General features: G+C 48.3%; 1 protein-coding gene across 3 annotated transcripts in view; it reads right to left on the reverse strand.

Moving 5' to 3' along the window:
- LOC134927811 (uncharacterized) overlaps positions 1-23,930 on the reverse strand; it is a 245,165-nt gene that overhangs the window by 48,301 nt on the left and 172,934 nt on the right. The window lies entirely within an intron of this gene.

Consider the following 23,930-nt stretch of genomic DNA (forward strand, 5'->3'; position numbering starts at 1 on the left):
TTCCCCTTTTTGCATTCCAATTATCGTCAGTAAAGGTTTTGGAACCTTACAAGGTATCATGTGTTTATAATTACATTACTAAGGGTATACTGAGCGTCTCAGTCGCTCAAGCAGCTTTTATATTAACAAGGTTAAGAAGCGTTATATCATTACAGTATTTCAGTAGTAAGGTTTACAGTATAAGCTTAGCCTTTCAGTGTGTTGCATACAAGGTTTACTGTGTGTCATCCTGTGAGCGTCTGCGCCGCTCGTGTTCCTCTCGTGGGCACAGCGTCCACTACGCTAGTAGCGTAGCATTACGGTAGTCGGCCGCCTATAGCGTGCTCGATACCAAGCGTAAGCTGTGAGCGAATGTGCCGCTCGTGCGTCTCGACCACGGCCTAGCGTCTGCTACGCTAAGTGCGTACCGTTACGGCACCTCGTGCGCCTATTGCGTATGTTGTCTCTAGTTAGGAAATAGCTTGTGTTATAAGATATATAATTAGCTTTATCAATTCCCAGAAAAGGTAGCCTCTGCGTCGGTTCCAGGAAAGATTTTGGTAAGTTTAGAATCCACCCGTGATCCAGGAGTAGTCTGGTTGAGAAAACAATGCTGTCCAACAACCGCTCTCCGGATGGTGCCTCTATCGGAAGATCGTCTAGATACAGAATTATGTTCACTTTCTGTCTGCGGAGTAGAAACATCACCTCTGCCATCACTTTGGTGAACACTCTCGGTGCCACGGAGAGACCAAATGGCAGGGTCCTGAACTGGTAGTGGCAGTTCTACAGTGCGAATCGTAGATAAGCCTGATGAGGCGGCCAGATCGGAATGTGAAGGTACGCATCCTTGATATCCAGAGATACTAGGAATGCCCCCTCCTCCAGGCCTGAGATGACCGCTCTCAGAGAATCCATCTTGAATTTGAACACTCGTAAGTACGGGTTCAATGACTTGAGGTTCAGAATCGGTCTTACCGAACCATCCAGTTTCAGTACTACAAACAAGTTTGAGTAATAACCCTTGTTTTGCAGATGAGGTGGAACTGGAACAATGACCTGGGTCTGTACCAGTTTTTGAATGGCGTCCTGTAAGGTTATACTTGCCTCTTGTGAAAATGGTAAGCCTGATTTTAAGAATCTGTGAAGTGGGAGCTCCTGAAACTCCAGTCTGTAGCCCTGGGAAATAAGATCTATGACCCAGGAATCCTGGCACGAACCTGTCCAGATGTGACTGAAAAATTTAAGTCAGGCTCCCACCTGCCAGTCTTCCAGGCATTGCGGTCCACTGTCATGCTGAAGGCTTCGAGGAAGCAGAGTTTGAGCTCTGTTCATGTGAACCAGCAGTTGCTGGTTTGCGTAGTTTACATCTAGCGCCTCTGGTGGCTGGAAAAGAACCCCTGGCTTTGCCCTTAAACTTGGCAGTCCGAAAGGACTGTAGATGAGTAGGCCTTCCTGGTTGGGGCAGATGCAGAAGGAAGATACGTGGCCTTACCCGCAGTAGCTTTGGAGATCCATTTGTCTAGTTCATCTCCAAATAAGGCCTCTTCTGTGAAGGGTAGGCCTTCCACGCCTTTCTTGGAGTTTGCGTCAGAAGTCCATTGACATAGCCATAAGCCTCTGCGTGCTGACACTGCCATAGCAGTTGTGCGTGCATTAAGCAAGCCTATTTCTTTTATGGCTTCCACCATAAAATTCGCAGAGTCCTGTATATGTTGCAGGAGTAAAATAATCTCGCCCTGAGGCAAGGTGCCTAACCCGTCAAGTAGGTTACCCGACCATTTTGCGATGGCCTTAGTAATCCACCCACATGATATAGTGGACGTTAAGGGCTGAGAGCGGAGGAGCAGCGGCGGACAGACCACTTCGGTACAGCGTGGTAGGTATGGGGGATTCCCGGGTTTCCCTATACCAAAAAAACCCGCAAGCTGACCTTTAACTGTTACACAGTTCTTAATTTCTGGTAATTCCTCATTGCTCCTCTTTTGCATCAGTCCACAAATTGTGCTGTCTATCTATATGCTGTTAATGGACTTACTGTCTTCCCATATAAACAACGGGGTCCAGTGTTTCCATATTTTGCATGTTGCTAAGTTGCATACTGCTATCCATTTGTATTTTAAACGGAATGTTTTATGTTTTTTATGCTTATTAAAAATTGTATTGCACTATATATACCATTTCCCTTTTTCATGTTACCCATGTGAGTACATAATCCCGGAATTGGTGAAACTGCAATTCTACTGTGGAGCGCAGGATAAGTCCCCTCATTTTATATTGTTTTTTTGCACCTTTGGTGGAAGGAGTGGGAACCTTCTTGTAAGGGGGCGTGTCCAGCAGCTCATCACATGCGCACTGAGATCTATCCTTAAAAACCTGTTGAATGATATAGTGGGTGTTTGGGCCACCCCAACAGCTGTACACAAAGATTTGAGTGTATTCTCAATTCTACGATCAGCCGTGTCTTTTAGGGAGGCTGCACCCGGGACAGGCAAAAAATTTTCCGTTACAGCCTGGATACTGATGCATCCACTACTGGTGGAATTTCCCATTTTTTCCTATCCTCAGGAGGAAAAGAAAAAATAGGAGTTTAATTACCTACCGGTAAATCCTTTTCTCGTGGTCCGTAGAGGATGCTGGGGTCCATTTAGTACCATGGGGTATAGATGGGTCCTTTCGGAAACACTGGCACTTTAAGAGTTTTATAGTGTGGGCTGGCTCCTCCCTCTATGCCCCTCCTACCAGACTCAGTCTAGAAACTCTGCCCGAGGAGACGGACATACTTCGAGAGAAGGAAAAACACACGGGCCGCACGACACGTATGCTGCATACAAGGTTTTTGGAACACAAAAATACAATTCTTAGAGGTACCAGTTCACATAGTCTAGTGAGACATGTGATTGATTTTCATGGTGGGGATATCAATAGTATTAGGGTGCAGGGTATAGAGTACATTAAGCCCACTATTAGAGGTGGGGATAGATACAACCTCCTCTGTAAACGTGAGGCTTTCTGGATCTATACCCTGGGTACCCCATTTCCAAACGGCCTAAATTACTGTGTGGAAATGAATAATATTTAATCTCCATGAGTGGTTATTATTCATCTTTACAATTTTTGTTTTTAGTTATATACTGTTTCTTTGTAGTTTTGTTCTTCTGGTTCAAGGGTATAAGTTACTTGATAGGAATAAATTTGTTGTGCAAAAATTCCTTATATGTGATCTCTTCAATGGATGGTCTGTTGTTATTTTAATACATATCTGCTCTGAAATTTATCTTTATTTGTCACTCTTTTTATATATAGATTTTTTTGAAAAATATTTTTTGGAAAAATATTCTTTTGAAAATTATTTAAAATGTATAGTTTTGACATAATAAAATATTTAAATATGATTATGGTACATATATTATGATAAATAATCAATATTTTTTTTTTATATTACATTTTTTATTGAGTTTTCATACACATTACAATCACATTTAAATTGGCAAATGTAATCCAAAAAGGGGGGGGGGGGAAGACATGTACATATACATAACATAACTAATAAAGACAGGGGGAAGGAAAGGTAAATATCAGGGAGATCATAATACAGCAATGATATCATATTGTAGTGAAGGGCAGAAGGTCTGCATCGCGTAACAAACGAATGTCCACTGTGGACCGGGGAGTGAAGCACAGAGAGGTCAGGTATGTCGGCCGGGGCACCAGAGACACCGATTTGACCCGATCTCTCCCTATATAGGGACAATTTATACCATTTCTTACTAATAGAGGTAGTCTCTGAAGAGTAGGTGCCCTCAGCTGTTTCGAAGACATAATGTTGATGTACCCTTTGTACTATCATTGATAACGTGGAGACGACTGCCGACTTCCATTTGGAGGCGATAGCGGCCTTAGACGCTATGAGAATGTGTCCCAAAAGATACCTATCATGACTAGACATTTCACCGTAATAATAATGAAAGAGTGCCAACAGGGGGTCAGGTGTAAGGGTTACTCCCAGTATGTGGGAAATGAAAAGGAATACCTCCCTCCAGAGCGACCGGATTGCTGGACATAACCAAAATATATGAAGGATATCACCCACCATCCCACAGTTCCTCCAACAGCCAGTGGAGACATCAGGCCAAATCTTGTGCAACCTCTCCGGTGTAAAATATACCCTATGGACCAATTTATAATACATTTCGCAGTGATTTACACATTTAGAAATTTTGAAGCACGATTTAAAGATTGCTTTCCATATATCTTCGGTGAAGACCGTAGGGAGGTCTTTCTCCCATTTGGTCTGAGAGGGGAATGTCCCATGACGGGATTCAGTCACCAGATGTTGATACCATCTGGAGATTCCCCCCCTATTACCGCTAGGCAATAAAAGGGACATCAGCAATTTAGGGAGACCGATATAGCGGGCTCGGTTGGAAGAGCAGCTTTGAAGCCAAGTCTCAGTTGCAGATATTTATGAAAATCTTGTTTAGGCACCTGAAATTGTTCCTGGAGTAGGGAAAAGGGGACTAAAACGCTGTCTCGTAGGACATCCTGTAGGGTGGAGAGACCCAAGTCCCTCCAATGGTGCAAGTGCAAATCTGGGATCAATAGGGCTATAGTATGGAGAGATAATTGGGGGGAGGGCAAAGCGCCAGCAGGGAGAGATTTAAGTACCGTTTTCCATACCAACATCGTTGCTTGGACTGCGGAGCATTCAGCTACTCCAGCAGGAATTGAGATGGTAGGCAACCAGAACAAGTCTGGCAATGTGAAGGGGGATACAGCATTCTGTTCTAAGGATACCCATGGTTTAGGAGTGTTCTGGGAGAACCAATCACTGGCCTGGGCGAGTAAACACGCACTATGGTATCTTTCTAAATCTGGGTATGCAACTCCACCGGCACCCTTTGGCGCAATTAAAGTGGACTTCGCTATTCTCGGCTTTGAGCCTCCCCAGACGTAGTTGGTCATCAGTCGGTTAAACTTATTGCAAATATCTTTAGGGAAGGTTCTGGGGATGGTTCGGAAAAGATAAATCAATTTAGGTAGGAGGACCATCTTTGCAGCTGCCACTCGTCCAACCCAGGAAACCTCCTGCATCATCCATTCTTTGATAAATAGTTCAAATGCCCGAAAGAGAGGGTGGTAGTTACACCCCATTAAATCCCGCCCCCTAGAAATATGAACGCCTAAATATTTAAGTGATCTGAGTTGCCACGCGTACTTGTAATCGTTTTTTAGACGTCTAAGAGTGTTATCAGGCACATTCAGAGGGAGGGCCTCAGTCTTAGTAGTATTCAGCTTGTAGTAGGAGGCTGCTGCGTAAGAGTTTAAGAGGGAATGTAAATGTGGCAGCGACGATTCAGGCTCTCTAAGGCATACTAGAATATCGTCTGCAAAGAGACAGATTTTGTGGGGCATCCCCCCTATCACTGGACCAACAATGGAGTCTAACATCCTAATCCGCTCCGCCAGAGGCTCGACAGCCAGCACAAAAAATAAGATTTTACTCACCGGTGAATCTATTTCTCGTAGTCCGTAGTGGATGCTGGGAACTCCGTAAGGACCATGGGGAATAGCGGCTCCGCAGGAGACTGGGCACAACTAAAGAAAGCTTTAGGTCACCTGGTGTGCACTGGCTCCTCCCACTATGACCCTCCTCCAAGCCTCAGTTAGGACACTGTGCCCGGACAAGCTGACATAATAAGGAAGGATTTTGAATCCCGGGTAAGACTCATACCAGCCACACCAATCACACCGTATAACTCGTGATACTATAACCAGTTAACAGTATGAATATAACTGAGCCTCTCAACAGATGGCTCAACAATAACCCTTTAGTTAGGCAATAACTATACACAAGTATTGCAGACAATCCGCACTTGGGATGGGCGCCCAGCATCCACTACGGACTACGAGAAATAGATTTACCGGTGAGTAAAATCTTATTTTCTCTGACGTCCTAGTGGATGCTGGGAACTCCGTAAGGACCATGGGGATTATACCAAAGCTCCCAAACGGGCGGGAGAGTGCGGATGACTCTGCAGCACCGAATGAGAGAACTCCAGGTCCTCCTCAGCCAGGGTATCAATTTTGTAGAATTTAGCAAACGTGTTTGCCCCTGACCAAGTTGCAGCTCGGCAAAGTTGGAAAGCCGAGACCCCTCGGGCAGCTGCCCAAGATGAGCCCACCTTCCTTGTGGAATGGGCTTTTACAGATTTTGGCTGCGGTAGTCCAGCCGCAGAATGCGCCAGCTGAATTGTGCTACAAATCCAGCGAGCAATAGTCTGCTTAGAAGCAGGAGCACCCAGTTTGCTGGGTGCATACAGGATAAACAGCGAGTCAGTTCTCCTGACTCTAGCCGTCCTGGAAACATAATTTTTCAAGGCCCTGACTACGTCCAGTAACCTGGAATCCTCCAAGTCCCTAGTAGCCGCAGGCACTACAATAGGTTGGTTCAAGTGAAAAGCTGATACCACCTTAGGGAGAAACTGGGGACGAGTCCTCAATTCTGCCCTATCCATATGGAAAATCAGATAAGGACTTTTATATGACAAAGCCGCCAATTCTGATACACGCCTGGCCGAAGCCAAGGCCAATAACATGACCACTTTCAGCGTGAGATATTTTAGATCCACGGTTTTTAGTGGCTCACACCAATGTGATTTTAAGAAACTCAACACCACGTTGAGAACCCAAGGTGCCACTGGAGGCACAACCGGGGGCTGAATATGCAGCACTCCTTTTACAATGTCTGAACTTCAGGTACTGAAGCTAGTTCTTTCTGGAAGAAAATCGACAGAGCCGAGATCTGTACCTTAATGGAGCCTAATTTTAGGCCCATAGACACTCCTGCTTGTAGGAAATGCAGAAATCGACCTAGTTGAAATTCCTCTGTTGGGGCCTTTTTTGGCCTCACACCAAGCAACATATTTTCGCCATATGTGGTGATAATGTTTTGCAGTTACATCTTTCCTGGCTTGAATCAGCGTAGGAATGACTTCCTCCGGAATGCCCTTTTCCTTTAGGATCCGGCGTTCAACCGCCATGCCGTCAAAACGTAGCCGCGGTAAGTCTTGGAACAGACAGGGCCCCTGCTGCCGCAGGTCCTGTCTGAGCGGCAGAGGCCATGGGTCCTCTGATATAATTTCTTGAAGTTCTGGGTACCAAGCTCTTCTTGGCCAATCCGGAACCACGAGTATCGTTCTTACTCCTCGCCTTCCTATTATTCTCAGTACCTTTTGTATGAGAGGCAGAGGGGGGAACACATAAACCGACTGGTACACCCACGGTGTTACCAGAGCGTCCACAGCTATCGCCTGAGGGTCCCTTGACCTGGCGCAATATCTTTTATAGCTTTTTGTTGAGGCGGGACGCCATCATGTCCACCTGTGGCCTTTCCCAATGGTGTACAATCCTTTGGAAGACTTCTGGATGAAATCCCCACTCTCCCGGGTGGAGGTCGTGTCTGCTGAGAAGATCTGCTTCCCAGTCGTCCACTCCGGGAATGAACACTGCTGACAGTGTTAACACATGATTTTCCGCCCATCGGAGAATCCTTGTGGCTTCTGCCATCGCCATCCTGCTTCTTGTGCCGCCCCGTTGGTTTACATGGGCGACTGCCGTGATGTTGTCTGATTGGATCAGTACCGGCTGGTTTTGAAGCAGAGGCCTTGCCTGACTCAGGGCATTGTAAATGGCCCTCAGTTCCAGAATATTTATGTGTAGGGAAGTCACCTGACTTGACCAAAGTCCCTGGAAGTTTCTTCCCTGTGTGACTGCCCCCCAGCCTCAAAGGCTGGCATCCATGGTCACTAGGACCTAGTCCTGTATGCCGAACCTGCGGCCCTCTTGAAGATGGGCACTCTGCAGCCACCACAGTAGAGATACCCTGGTCCTTGAAGACAGGGTTATCAGCCGATGCATCTGAAGATGTGATCCGGACCACTTGTCCAACAGGTCCCACTGAAAAGTTCTTGCATGGAACCTACCGAATGGGATTGCTTCGTAGGAAGCTACCATTTTTCCAAGGACTCGCGTGCAATGATGCACCGATACCTGTTTTGGCTTCAGGAGGTCTCTGACTAGAGATGACAGCTCCTTGGCTTTCTCCTCCGGGAGAAACACTTATTTCTGTTCTGTGTCCAGAACCATCCCCAGGAACAGTAGACGTGTCGAAGGAACCAGCTGTGACTTTGGACTGTTTAGAATCCAACCGTGCTGTTGTAGCACTTTCCAAAATAGTGCTACCCCGACTAGCAACTGCTCCTTGGACCTTGCCCTTATAAGGAGATTGTCCAAGTACGGGATAATTAAAACTCCCTTTTTTCGAAGGAGTATCATCATTTCGGCCATTACCTTGGTAAACACCCTCGGTGCCATGTACAGTCCAAACGGCAGTGTCTGGACTTGGTAATGGTAATCCTGTACCACAAATCTGAGGTACTCCTGGCGAGGATGGTAAATGGGGACATGCAGGTAAGCATCCTTGATGTCCCGGGATCCCATGTAATCCCCCTCGTCCAGGCTTGCAATAACCGCCCTGAGCGATTCCATCTTGAACTTGAATTTTTTTATGTATGTGTTCAAGGATTTTAAATATAAAATGGGTCACACCGAACCATGCGGTTTCGGTACCCCAAACCGTGTGGAATAGTAACCCCGTCCTTGTTGAAGTAGGGGCACCTTGAGTATTACCTGCTGCGAATACAGCTTATTAATTGCCTCTAGCGCAGCCTCCCTGCCTGAGGGAGTTGTCGGCAAGGCATATTTGAGGAAACGGCGGGGGGGGAGACATCTCGAATTCCAGCTTGTACCCCTGAAATACTACTTGAATGAAACAGGGATCCACCTGTGAGCGAGCCCACTGATCGCTGACATTTTTGAGACGGCCCCCCACCGTACCTGGCTACACCTGTGGAGCCCCCGCGTCATGCTGTGGACTCAGAGGAAGCGAGAGAAGAATTTTGATTCTGGGAACAGGCTGACTGGTGCAGCTTTTTCCCTCTTCCCATGTCTCTGTACAGAAAGGAAGCGCCTTTGACCCGCTTGCTTTTCTGAAGCCGAAAGGACTGTACCTGATAATACAGTGCTTTCTTAGTCTGTGAGGAAACCTGAGGTAAAAATATTTCTTCCCAGCTGTTGCTGTGGATACGAGGTCCCAGAGACCATCCCCAAATAATTCCTCACCCTTATAAGGCAGAATCTCTATGCGCCGTTTAAAGTCAGCATCACCTGTCCAGTGACAGGTCTCTAATACCCTCCTGACAGAATGGACATTACATTCATTTTGGATGCCAGCCGGCAAAATATCCCTCTGTGCATCCCTCATATATAAGACGACGTCTTTAATATGTTCTCATGTTTGACAGGGTCACCGACCACGCTGCAGCAGCACGATCTGCAGGTCTCAGTCTAGTACCTGAGTGTGTAAATACAGACTTCAGATAGCCTCCTGCTTTTTATCAACAGGTACCTTCAAAGTGGCCGTTCCTAAAACGGCAGTGCCACCTTTTTTGACAACCGTGTGAGCGCCTTATCCACCCTAGGGGATATCTCCCAGCGTAACTTATCCTCTGGCGGGAAAGGGTACGCCATCAGTAACTTTTAGAAATTACCAGTTTCTTATCGGGGGGAACCCACGCTTTTCACACACTTCATTCATTCATCTGATGGGGGAACAAAACACTGCCTGCTTTTTCTCCCCAACATAAAAACCCATTTTTAGAGGGTTAATGTCAGAAATGTGTAACACTTTTTTTATTGCCGGGATCAAGTCACGGATGTTCCTAGTGGATTGTGTATATGTCTCAACCTCGTCGACACTGGAGTCAGACTCTGTGTCGACATCTGTGTCTGCCATCTGAGTGAGCGGGCGTTTTTGAGCCCCTGATGGCCTTTGAGACGCCTGGGCAGGCGCGGACTGAGAAGCCGGCTGTCCCACAGCTGTTACGTCATCCACCCTTTTATGTAAGGAGTTGACACTGTCGGTTAATACCTTTCACCTAACCATCCACTCTGGTGTCGGCCCCACAGGGGGCGACATCACATTTATCGGCATCTGCTCCGTCACCATATAAGCCTCCTCATTAAACATGTCGACACAGCCGTACCGACACACCGCACACACACAGGGAATGCTCTGACTGAGGACAGGACCCCACAAAGCCCTTTGGGGAGACAGAGAGAGAGTATGCCAGCACACACCAGAGCGCTATATAATGTGGGGATTAACACTATAACTGAGTGAAATTTCCCCAATAGCTGCTTGTATATATAATATTGCGCCTAAATTTAGTGCCCCCCCTCTCTTTTTAACCCTTTGAGCCTGAAAACTACAGGGGAGAGCCTGGGGAGCTTTCTTCCAGCTGCACTGTGAAGAGAAAATGGCGCCAGTGTGTCTGAGGGAGATAGCTCCGCCCCTTTTTCGCGGACTTTTCTCCCGCTTTTTTCTGGATTCTGGCAGGGGTATTTACCACATATATAGCCTCTGGGGCTATATATTGTGGTATTTTTGCCAGCCAAGGTGTTTTTATTGCTGCTCAGGGCGCCCCCCCCAAGCGCCCTGCACCCTCAGTGACCGGAGTGTGAAGTGTGTATGAGGAGCAATGGCGCACAGCTGCAGTGCTCTGCGCTACCTTGGTGAAGACTGATGTCTTCTGCCGACGATTTTCCGGACCTCTTCTTGCTTCTGGCTCTGTAAGGGGGACGGCGGCGCGGCTCCGGGACCGAACACCAAGGCTGGGCCTGCGGTCGATCCCTCTGGAGCTAATGGTGTCCAGTAGCCTAAGAAGCCCAAGCTGGCTGCAAGCAGGCAGGTTTGCTTCTTCTCCCCTTAGTCCCTCGCTGCAGTGAGCCTGTTGCCAGCAGGTCTCACTGAAAATAAAAAACCTAATTCTATACTTTCTTTCTAGAAGCTCAGGAGAGCCCCTAGTGTGCATCCAACCTCGGCCAGGCACAAAATCTAACTGAGGCTTGAAGGAGGGTCATAGTGGGAGGAGCCAGTGCACACCAGGTGACCTAAAGCTTTCTTTAGTTGTGCCCAGTCTCCTGCGGAGCCGCTATTCCCCATGGTCCTTACGGAGTTCCCAGCATCCACTAGGACGTCAGAGAAATGAGGGGTGAGAGGGGGCAGCCCTGACGAGTCCCATTAGTTATATTGAATGTAGAGGAGGTGCACCCATTAGTGAAAACCGAAGCCGAGGGTGAGGAATACAGAGCCAGTATGGAGTCGAGTATTCTGCCCGCAAATCCAAAACAGTCCAGGGTAGCCCTTAGATAGTCCCAGTGGAGTCTATCGAATGCCTTCTCTGCATCCAGAGAAAGGAGCAAGAGAGGTTCGTCTCGGGCCTGGCAGCGTTCAATCAAATTAATAACTCTGCGTGTGTTATCTGACGCTTGCCGGCCCTTTACAAAGCCCACCTGGTCCGGGTTAATCAAGCCAGGCAGAAGAGGTGATATCCTATTTGCAACCATCTTAGCAAATAATTTAAGGTCGGTGTTCAGCAGTGCTATTGGACGATAGTTCTGAACCGCTGTAGGAGATTTACCCGGCTTAGGGATGGTAACTATTCGGGCCTCCAGCATTTCCTTCGGGAAATATGTGGAGTCAGAGGCTTCATTGAAAACAGACATTAAAAGTGGGGCAAGAGTTGTTTTATAAGTTTTGTAAAAGTTAGATGGGTATCCATCTGGACCGGGGGCCTTATTTACTGGACAGGAATCTATGGCTGCATCGACTTCATCGAGTACCCAGGGTGAGCTAATGGACTCGCGAGTCTAGGAATCAATAGTGGGGAGCGACAACCCATCTAAGAACCCAGCTATGTCTGCCAAAGTGGGCTGAGGGGTACCAGGGTCTTTTCTAAGGTTATACAACTGCGAATAATATTCAGCAAACGCATTAGCTATCTCACCTGGATCGGTTACTTTAACTCCCGAGGATGTATGGATTGCATGTATGCGTTCTTTTGCTCTGCGTCCCCTCAGTTTACGCGCCAGCAGACGTCCCGCTCTGTTGCCAAGCTTATAGTATTGTTGGTTGAGCCGCTGCAAACTGCGGTGAACTTCCGTTAAGGCAAATGTATTTACCTTTTCGAGGGCGGCAAGTAGTTGCTTAAAGAGGGCTTTATTATCAGGGTTAATTTTATGCGCAGATTCCAGACGGGCAGCCTCCCTTTCGGCCGAGGCGTGTATGTTTCTATACTCCCGTTTAAGTCTAGATGCTATCTGGATTGCGGAGCCTCTAACCACGGCTTTCAGAGAACACCAATGGGTGAAAACGGATGTATCCTTGGGGCAATTTGTCTCCAAATATAAATCTATAGATTGCTGGATGGCCTGGCGAGCCTCAGGGCGGGCAAGAAGGTATGAACCCAGTCTCCAGGGTCCATGTGGGACCACCCTCTTACTGATATCCCAAACTACAACAAGTGGTGAGTGGTCTGACCAGGACTTAGGTAATATATCCACTTTACTTATAGTTGCTAAGGTCCATTTATCCGCTAAGGCTAGGTCTATTCTAGAGTATGAACTGTGTACGTGGGAATAAAAAGTGTAATCTCGTTCTGCAGGGTGTTTGGCTCTCCAGATATCATACAACGCATACTTAGCTAGGAGTTGACCAAATTTGCCTGAGGGATCCTGGGACGGACTGCTACGCAGGGTTCGGGTTGGACGGGAGCGGTCTATAATGGGATCCAGCACCATGTTGAAGTCTCCAAGGATCAATAGGGCTCCCCTAGTATGCTACTGGAGCACTCTACAAAAGGTTCTAAGAAATGCGATTTGTTTGGTGTTAGGGGCGTAGCAAGAGACCAGAGTTGTCTCTACATTTTCTAGTTGACCCACTAAGATTAGATATCTCCCGTTAGGGTCTTCATATTTAGAGGACAGAACGAATGGACAATGTTGTGCTATAAGAAGAGCCACTCCAGCTCTCTTAGTGGGTCCGTTTGCAGTATAGCAAAGGGGGTATCGTGAATTAGTAAAGAGGGGGGGGGGGGGGGGGGGGGTTTGGCTCTGGAAGTGTGTCTCCTGTACCGCAACCACCTGTGCCTTAAGCTTCTGAAAATAATTCAAGGCCACTCTTCGCTTTTGGGGAGAATTAAGGCCTTTGGCATTAATAGAAACTACCTTAACCATATTCGGCTTCCAATAGAGCTGGTGATTTCGTTAAGTCATTTCTGCGTTTAAGCTGATCTACCTGAGAAGGGGGGGGAAACATAACAGAAGACATGAGGGAAAAAATAAGAAAAATAAAAAAATAAGAATTTACTCACCGGTAATTCTATTTCTCGTAGTCCGTAGTGGATGCTGGGAACTCCGTAAGGACCATGGGGAATAGCGGGCTCCGAAGGAGGCTGGGCACTCTAGAAAGATTTATGACTACCTGGTGTGCACTGGCTCCTCCCACTATGACCCTCCTCCAAGCCTCAGTTAGGACACTGTGCCCGGACGAGCAGACATAATAAGGAAGGATTTAGAATCCCGGGTAAGACTCTTACCAGCCACACCAATCACACCGTACAACTCGTGATACTATATCCAGTTTGACAGTATGAAAACAACTGAGCCTCTCAACAGATGGCTCAACAATAACCCTTTAGTTAACAATAACTATTTACAAGTATTGCAGACAATCCGCACTTGGGATGGGCGCCCAGCATCCACTACGGACTACGAGAAATAGAATTACCGGTGAGTAAATTCTTATTTTCTCTAACGTCCTAGTGGATGCTGGGAACTCCGTAAGGACCATGGGGATTATACCAAAGCTCCCAAACGGGCGGGAGAGTGCGGATGACTCTGTAGCACCGAATGAGAGAACTCCAGGTCCTCCTCAGCCAGGGTATCAAATTTGTAGAATTTTGCAAATGTGTTTGCCATTGACCAAGTAGCTGCTCGGCAAAGTTGTAAAGCCGAGACCCCTCGGGCAGCCGCCCAAGATGAGCTCACCTTCCTTGTGGAATGGGCATTTACAGATTTTGGCTGTGGTATGCCTGCCACAGAATGTGCAAGCTGAATTGTACTACAAATCCAGCGAGCAATAGACTGCTTAGAAGCAGGAGCACCCAGCTTGTTGGGTGCATACAGGATAAACAGCGAGTCAGATTTTCTGACTCCAGCCGTCCTGGAAACATATTTTCAGGGCCCTGACAACGTCTAGCAACTTGGAGTCCTCCAATTCACTAGTAGCCGCCGGCACCACAATAGGCTGGTTCAGGTGAAACGCTGACACCACCTTAGGGAGAAATTGGGGACGAGTCCTCAACTCTGCCCTATCCATATGGAAAATCAGATAAGGGCTTTTACATGATAAAGCCGCCAATTCTGACACTCGCCTGGCTGAAGCCAAGGCTAATAACATGACCACTTTCCACGTGAGATATTTCAGATCCACGGTTTTTAGTGGCTCAAACCAATGTGATTTTAAGAAACTCAACATCACGTTGAGATCCCAAGGTGCCACCGGAGGCACAAACGGGGGCTGAATATGCAGCACTCCTTTTACAAAAGTCTGAACTTCAGGTACTGAAGCTAGTTCTTTTTGAAAGAAAATTGACAGAGCCGAGATCTGTACTTTAATGGAGCCTAGTTTTAGGCCCATATCCACTCCTGCATGCAGGAAATGCAGAAATCGACCTAGTTGAAATTCCTCTGTTGGGGCCTTATTGGCCTCGCACCATGCAACATATTTTCGCCATATGCGGTGATAATGCGTTGCCGTAACATCTTTCCTGGCCTTAATAAGCGTAGGAATGACTTCTTCCGGAATACCCTTTTCCTTTAGGATCCGGTGTTCAACCGCCATGCCGTCAAACGCAGCCGCGGTAAGTCTTGGAACAGACAGGGCCCCTGTTGTAGCAGGTCCTGTCTGAGCGGTAGAGGCCACGGGTCCTCTGAGAGCATCTCTTGAAGTTCCGGGTACCACGCTCGTCTTGGCCAATCCGGAACCACGAGAATTGTGTTTACTCCTCGCTTTCTTATTATTCTCAATACCTTTGGAATGAGAGGCAGAGGAGGGAACACATAAACCGACTGGTACACCCACGGTGTCACTAGAGCGTCCACAGCTATCGCCTGAGGGTCCCTTGACCTGGCGCAATATCTTTTTAACTTTTTGTTGAGACGGGACGCCATCATGTCCACCTGTGGTTTTTCCCAACGGTTTACCAGCATCTGGAAGACTTCTGGGTGAAGTCCCCACTCTCCCGGGTGGAGGTCGTGTCTGCTGAGGAAGTCTGCTTCCCAGTTGTCCACTCCCGGAATGAACACTGCTGACAGTGCTAGTACATGATTCTCCGCCCATCGGAGAATTTTTGTGGCTTCTGCCATCGCCATCCTGCTTCTTGTGCCGCCCTGTCGATTTACATGGGCGACTGCCGTGATGTTGTCTGACTGGATCAGCACCGGCTGGTGTAGGAGCAGGGCTTTTGCTCGACTTAGGGCATTGTAGATGGCCCTTAGTTCCAGAATATTTATGTGAAGGGAAGTCTCCTGACTCGACCATAGTCCTTGGAAGTTTCTTCCCTGTATGACTGCCCCCCAGCCTCGAAGGCTGGCATCCGTGGTCACCAGGACCCAGTCCTGTATTCCGAACCTGCGGCCCTCTAGAAGATGGGCACTCTGCAGCCACCACAGTAGAGACACCCTGGTTCTTGGAGACAGGGTTATTAAGCGATGCTTCTCAAGATGCGATCCGGACCACTGGTCCAACAGGTCCCACTGAAAGATTCTGGCATGGAACCTGCCGAAGGGAATTGCTTCGTAAGAAGCTACCATCTTTCCCAGGACCCGTGTGCAGCGATGCACTGATACCTGTTTTGGTTTCAGGAGGTCTCTGACTAGAGATGACAACTCCCTGGCTTTCTCCTCCGGGAGAAACACTTTCTTCTGGACTGTATCCAGAATCATACCCAGGAACAGTAGTCGTGTCGTCGGAACCAGCTGTGACTTTGGGATATTCATGCTGGTGCAGCACCTCCTGAGATAGTGCTACTCCCACCAACAACTGTTCCTTGGACCTCGCTTTTATTAGGAGATCGTCCAAGTACGGGATAATTAAAACTCCCTTTCTTCGAAGGAGTATCATCATTTCCGCCATAACCTTGGTAAATACCCTCGGTGCCGTGGACAGTCCAAACGCCAGCGTCTGGAATTGGTAATGCAATCCTGTACCACAAATCTGAGGTACTCCTGGTGAGGATGGTAAATGGGGACATGCAAGTAAGCGTCCTTGATGTCCAGGGATACCATGTCATCCCCCTCGTCCAGGCTTGCAATAACCGCCCTGAGCGATTCCATCTTGAACTTGAATTTCTTTATGTACGTGTTAAAGGATTTCAAATTTAGAATGGGTCTCACCGAACCGTCCGGTTTCGGTACCACAAATAGTGTGGAATAATAACCCCGGCCTTGTTGAAGTAGGGGTACCTTGATTATCACCTGCTGGGAATACAGCTTGTGAATTGCCGCTAGCACCGCCTCCCTGTCTGAGGGAGCAATCGGCAAGGCAGATTTTAGGAACCGGTGGGGACGCCTCGAATTCCAGCTTGTACCCCTGAGATACTATTTGCAGGATCCAGGGATCCACCTGTGAGCGAACCCACTGATCGCTGAAATTTTTGAGGCGACCCCCCACCGTACCTGGCTCCGCCTGTGGAGCCCCACCGTCATGCGGCGGACTTGGAAGAAGAAGCGGGGGAGGACTTTTGCTCCTGGGAACCTGCTGTTTGTTGCAGCCTTTTTCCCCTACCTCTGCCTCTGGACAGAAAGGACTCGCCTTTTCCACGCCTGTTTTTCTGGGTCCGAAAGGACTGAACCTGATAAAACGGCACCTTCTTAGGCTGTGAGGGGACATGGGGTAAAAATGCTGACTTCCCAGACGTTGCTGTGGAAACTAGGTCCGAGAGACCATCCCCAAATAATTCCTCACCCTTATATGGTAACACTTCCATGTGCTTTTTTTAATCTGCATCTCCTGTCCACTGGCGAGTCCATAAGCCTCTCCTAGCAGAAATGGACAATGCACTTACTTTAGATGCCAGTCGGCAGATTTCCCTTTGTGCATCTCTCATATATAAGACTGAGTCTTTTATATGGTCTATGGTTAACAGGATCGTGTCTCTGTCTAATGTGTCAATATTTTCTGACAGTTTATCTGACCACGCAGCGGCAGCACTGCACATCCAAGCTGACGCAATAGCTGGCCTAAGTATAATGCCTGTGTGTGTATATACAGACTTCAGGATCGCCTCCTGCTTTCTATCAGCAGGTTCCTTGAGGGCGGCCGTATCCGGAGATGGTAGTGCCACCTTTTTAGACAAACGTGTGAGCGCTTTATCCACTCTAGGGGGTGTTTCCCAACGTGACCTATCCTCTGGCGGGAAAGGGAACGCCATTAGTACCTTCTTAGGAATTACCAATTTTTTATCAGGGAAAGCCCACGCTTCTTCACACACTTCATTTAATTCATCCGATGGGGGAAAAACTACGGGTAGTTTTTTCTCCCCAAACATAATACCCTTTTTAGTGGTACCTGTAGTTATATCAGAAATGTGTAACACCTCTTTCATTGCCTCAATCATGCAGTGAATGGCCTTAGTGGGCATCAGGTTAGACTCATCGTCGTCGACACTGGTGTCAGTATCAGTGTCGACTTCTGGGTCTGCTTGAGGTAGCGGGCGTTTTAGAGCCCCTGACGACCCATGCGACGCCTGGGCAGGCACGAGCTGAGAAGTCGGCTGTCCCACATTTGGCATGTCGTCGATTTTCTTATATAAGGAGTCTATACGTGCACTCATTACTTTCCATAAGCCCATCCACTCAGGTGTCTGCCCCGCAGGGGGTGACATCCCTTCTAAAGGCATCTGCTCCGCCTCCACATCATTATCCTCATCAAACATGTCGACACAGCCGTACCGACACACCGCACACACACAAGGAATGCTCCGAATGAGGACAGGACCCACAAAAGCCCTTTGGGGGGACAGAGTGAGAGTATGCCAGCACACACCAGAGCGCTATATAATGCAGGGACTAACTGAGTTATGTCCCCTATAGCTGCTTTTTATACTGTATATATATTGCGCCTAAATTTAGTGCCCCCCCTCTCTGTTTTTACCCTGTTCTGTAGTGTAGACTGCAGGGGAGAGCCAGGGAGCTTCCTTCCAGCGGATCTGTGAAGGAGAAATGGCGCCAGTGTGCTGCAGGAGATAGCTCCGCCCCTTTTCCGCGGACTATTCTCCCGCTTTTTTCCATATTCTGGCAGGGGTATTTTCCACATATATAGCCTCTGGGACTATATATTGTGGAGTTTTTGCCAGCCAAGGTGTTATTATTGCTTCTCAGGGCGCCCCCCCCCAGCGCCCTGCACCCTCAGTGACCGGAGTATGAAGTGTGTATGAGGAGCAATGGCGCACAGCTGCAATGCTGTGCGCTACCTTGGTGAAGACTGATGTCATCTGCCACCGTTTTTCCGGACCTCTTCTTGCTTCTGGCTCTGTAAGGGGGACGGCGGCGCGGCTCCGGGACCGAACACCAAGGACTGGGCCTGCGGTCGATCCCTCTGGAGCTAATGGTGTCCAGTAGCCTAAGAAGCCCAATCCGGCTGCAAGCAGGCGAGTTCGCTTCTTCTCCCCTTAGTCCCTCGCTGCAGTGAGCCTGTTGCCAGCAGGTCTCACTGAAAATAAAAAACCTAAACTATACTTTCTTTCTAAGGGCTCAGGAGAGCCCCTAGTGTGCATCCAACCTCGGCCGGGCACGAAATCTAACTGAGGCTTGGAGGAGGGTCATAGTGGGAGGAGCCAGTGCACACCAGGTAGTCATAAATCTTTCTAGAGTGTTCAGCCTCCTTCGGAGCCCGCTATTCCCCATGGTCCTTACGGAGTTCCCAGCATCCACTAGGACGTTAGAGAAAAAACGAAACTAAATTGATCTCTCTTGAGATCACATCCAGACGCCATTCTGTGGCGGCTGTGTAGACTAAAGGAGGGGTTAGTGGCATAACTCCCACCTGTCGCCATACTTTTATATTGTAACCTAAAGAACTTACGAACATCTTGATAATATATGAGCAAATTAATGCACAAATGTGCAATCAAAATCTTCAGAGCAAATAAAGCAGAACAACAACATTCTAACATGGGAACAGAACATATAAATCCAACATTAGACTCAGTCCAGCGACTCTTTCTGTATATCAGGCACTGAGGCTATATCAACAGGCCCATAATAAAAAATAAAATAAAGAAAAAACTGCTATGTCAGGGTAGGCGCCAGACACAATGCTTAAAAAAAAACAAAAAAAAAAACAGGGCCATTAGTACCGCAAACTATGTAGTCTGTGAAGTACCATCAAAATATGGACACATCGCCCACTATACTCAGCGCTTCTCCTGACACACCACGGCCCCTAAAGCAAGGGTAAAGGCAATATTGGTCTAGCTGGCGACTATTTCTGGAGAGTCACTGGAGTCATGTCGGTAGAAACATAACAGCTATGTAAGCTGTCCAAGCTTGAGCAGACGTCCTCACTTCACCAAGGACCAGTCCTGCTGAAGTCGACGGGGGGAGGAGTCCTCGGAGCAATCTGCAATGTTCCATGATTTAAGCAATTTAGCTCCTTCATCTACAGTAGAGATTGAGACAGTGGAACCATCTCGGGGAATTAGGAGCTTGGTGGGGAAACCCCAACGGTAAGGAATATCAGCCTTTCTGAGGGCCGCAGTGATCGGATGAAATGATCGTCGTTTGTAGAGGGTGGCTGCAGACAGGTCGCCAAAGAGTTGAAGTCCCTGAAGGGCTGAAGCTGTGTCGGACGTCGGTCTTGATGCTTTCAGTAAGGCCTCTTTAACGTGAAAGTAATGTAGCTTCATTAGGACGTCTCTTGGAGCATCGCCTGGGGCCGCTCTGGCTTTCGGCAACCGGTGTATTCGATCAATTATGAAGTCCGCTGATGGAGACTTGGGTAATAGAGCTTTAAATAAGGCCACGGCGTAATCATGTAGACTGCTGTGTGACACAGACTTGGGGACTCCACGTAATTTAAGATTGCTGCGGCGCAATCTGTCCTCTAGATCTGTGACTTTGTCCCGCAGAAGCTTCACCTCTGCCTCTAATGCGTCATGAGAGTCCAGTAAACTGTTATGTGACCCCACAACTTCCTCCATTTTAGTTTCCAGATGGTCAGTGCGGCCGCCCAGGTCATCTATAGATTGTTGGCATGCCGATAATGTGGTACGGAACTCAGCCGCCACCTCCTCTTTAAAGTGAGATAAAAGTAGCTTCATAGTGCCCACAGTGAGGGCCTCTCCATCTCCAACTTTGTCCAGGCTCGTAGTTGCCATAGATGTTGAGGGGGGTCCCTCCAGGGAGGGAGGGGTCTGCGGGATTGCGTCTTTTGCCGAGGTTCCGGCGACTTTAGAGCCAGACACTTTTGGGGATGACTTGAAAAATGAAAGCTGCTGTGCGGGTTTTGACGGTTTGTTGCGTCTAGAAGGCATAGTAAGACCCCGAGTAAGATAGCACAACGGTACTAAACACGTAAGGTGAAAAAATCTGACGGTTCCACTGCTTCATGGGTTATCAAGACATCACGTAGATAATGGCAGGGGAAGGAGGTAACTTCCGTATCACATTGGCATGAGCAGAGCTGACAGGGCTATTAAGTTAGCCATCCTCTTTTATGCACCAAGGAAACTTTGGGGGGGTAACTTCAATCCCCTCTCCCCGGTCCCTCCAGAGACCCCCAGGAGAAGACAGCAGGCTTTATAGGATCTGGGCCTCCTAGATAAATAATACAGTTTTGGGGGAAAAAATTCTCGGTATCTCACGTGCAGATATGGGGTTGCTGCCCGTCCACAGGGAAGGACCGGTTCCTTCGTGTTTGCCCCTACGGCTGTATTGATATGGGCTTCCACCTTCAGCCCCTGTATTTATTGCAGCCTAGCTGCCGGCCACCGGGGACTGCGTCGACCTCCTGGGCCGCCCAGCCAGCTACCCACAGCCGTGGTTGAATTTGCAGGGGGGCAGAAGGGTTGCAGAACCTCTGTGTGTCTACAGGTGGGCCAGAAGGGTGGAGGGGGTCTTCGTCACCCGCAGGGGCTTTTTTATTTTTTATTATTTTTTTTATTTGTATTTATTTCCTTTTTTGTTTGTTTGTTTTTTGTCACTTCAGGGTGCTTGGGAGTGCTAATGTCCGGTCCCTGATATAAAGGGTACACCTGCAGCGAGAGCCTCCGTGTTTCTGCCAGGCGGGGGGGGGGGGGCTGCGGTCAAGCCAGCGGTCCGCCCTCGATATCGTGAGACGGGCTTCCAGGCCAGAATTGCCGGGGAGGGGACGGTGCAGTCACCTTTTTAGAGCTGTGGCAACTAGCTCTGTTCACCCGGGGGCCGCCGGCCGTCTCCTCCGCGTCTTTCTGGATCCAAGATGGCCGCCGCCCGGTCCTCGGAGCACACGGCCCGACCTCGATCTTGTCCCAGAGCACTCCCGCCAATCAGCACGAATCTCCGGGGAGGCTGCAGCCAGGTTTCAGCAGGAGAGGTGTCTTTGTGGGGTCCCCAGACGTCCCGGGGGGGTTAACAACGCGGCCGCGGGGATATACGGAAATTGAGGCCCCGGCTTCAGGGCAATGAGAGGGCCGCAGTCCGCGAGAGCCAGTAAACCGGCTCCCCGACTCCGCAACACCGTCCCAACTACCTGCTCCACTAATAGTAGGTAAATAAGGGCACTTAGGGCGGGTGGTAGGCTTAAATAGATCTAGTTATAGCTTAAAAACTCCCAGGTCCCTGGGAGCTCACACAAAAAGCAGCCTGCTCAGCCAAACTCCAGGCCACGCCCCCATAAATAATCAATATTAAAAGAGTAATAAAAGAAAAAGAAAATTATTATGCATTTAATCCCTAACCAAGATTATATTGCCTATATATTAACATTATATAAATATGTAACATATGGGTAGAAATTAGCTAGTATAATTTTTTTTTCTTTTCTATACCGACTCCTTGTTGATTGTAGCAAATATAAAAAATAAGAATTTACTTACCGATAATTCTATTTCTCATAGTCCGTAGTGGATGCTGGGAACTCCGTAAGGACCATGGGGAATAGCGGCTCCGCAGGAGACTGGGCACAAAAGTAAAGCTTTAGGACTACCTGGTGTGCACTGGCTCCTCCCCCTATGACCCTCCTCCAAGCCTCAGTTAGGATACTGTGCCCGGACGAGCGTACACAATAAGGAAGGATTTATGAATCCCGGGTAAGACTCATACCAGCCACACCGTACAACCTGTGATCTGAACCCAGTTAACAGCATGATAACAGAGGAGCCTCTGGAAAGATGGCTCACAACCACAATAACCCGATTTTTGTAACAATAACTATGTACAAGTATTGCAGACAATCCGCACTTGGGATGGGCGCCCAGCATCCACTACGGACTATGAGAAATGGAATTATCGGTAAGTAAATTCTTATTTTCTCTGACGTCCTAGTGGATGCTGGGAACTCCGTAAGGACCATGGGGATTATACCAAAGCTCCCAAACGGGCGGGAGAGTGCGGATGACTCTGCAGCACCGAATGAGAGAACTCCAGGTCCTCCTCAGCCAGGGTATCAAATTTGTAGAATTTAGCAAACGTGTTTGCCCCTGACCAAGTAGCTGCTCGGCAAAGTTGTAAAGCCGAGACCCCTCGGGCAGCCGCCCAAGATGAGCCCACTTTCCGTGTGGAATGGGCTTTTACAGATTTTGGCTGTGGCAGGCCTGCCACAGAATGTGCAAGCTGAATTGTGCTACAAATCCAACGAGCAATAGTCTGCTTAGAAGCAGGAGCACCCAGCTTGTTGGGTGCATACAGGATAAACAGCGAGTCAGATTTTCTGACTCCAGCCGTCCTGGAAACATATATTTTCAGGGCCCTGACTACGTCCAGCAACTTGGAGTCCTCCAAGTCCCTAGTAGCCGCAGGTACCACAATAGGCTGGTTCAAGTGAAACGCTGAAACCACCTTAGGGAGAAATTGAGGATGAGTCCTCAATTCCGCCCTGTCTGAATGGAAGATCAGATAATGGCCTTTACAGGATAAAGCCCGCCAATTTTGACACGCGCCTGGCCGAGGCCAGGGCCAACAACATGACCACTTTCCATGTGAGATATTTTAACTCCACAGATTCAAGTGGTTCAAACCAATTTGACTTTAGGAACCCCAAAACTACATTGAGATCCCAAGGTGCCACTGGAGGCACAAAAGGAGGCTGTATATGCAGTACCCCTTTTACAAACGTCTGAACTTCAGGAACTGAAGCTAGTTCTTTCTGGAAGAAAATTGACAGGGCCGAAATTTGAACCTTAATGGACCCCAATTTTAGGCACATAGACACTCCTGTTTACAGGAAATGCAGGAATCGACCTAGTTGAAAATTCCTCCATCGGGGCCTTACTGGCCTCGCACCCCGCAACATATTTTCGCCAAATGTGGTGATAATGCTTTGCGGTTACATCCTTCCTGGCTTGATCAGGGTAGGGATGACTTCATCCGGAATGCCTTTTTCATGTAATTCCTTCCAGCAGTTCATCCACTCAGGTGTCGACCCCCTAGGGGGTGACATCCCTATTACAGGCAATTTGCTCCGCCTCCACATCATTTTCCTCCTCATACATGTCGACACAAACGTACCGACACACAGCACACACACAGGGAATGCTCTGATAGAGGACAGGACCCCACTAGCCCTTTGGGGAGACAGAGGGAGAGTTTGCCAGCACACACCAGAGCGCTATATATATACAGGGATAACCTTATATAAGTGTTTTTCCCCTTATAGCTGCTGTATTGTTTATACTGCGCCTAATTAGTGCCCCCCTCTCTTTTTTAACCCTTTCTGTAGTGTAGTGACTGCAGGGGAGAGCCAGGGAGCTTCCCTCCAACGGAGCTGTGAGGGAAAATGGCGCCAGTGT

Source organism: Pseudophryne corroboree, chromosome 5 (genome assembly GCF_028390025.1).
Source record: "Pseudophryne corroboree isolate aPseCor3 chromosome 5, aPseCor3.hap2, whole genome shotgun sequence".
NCBI lineage: Eukaryota > Metazoa > Chordata > Amphibia > Anura > Myobatrachidae > Pseudophryne > Pseudophryne corroboree.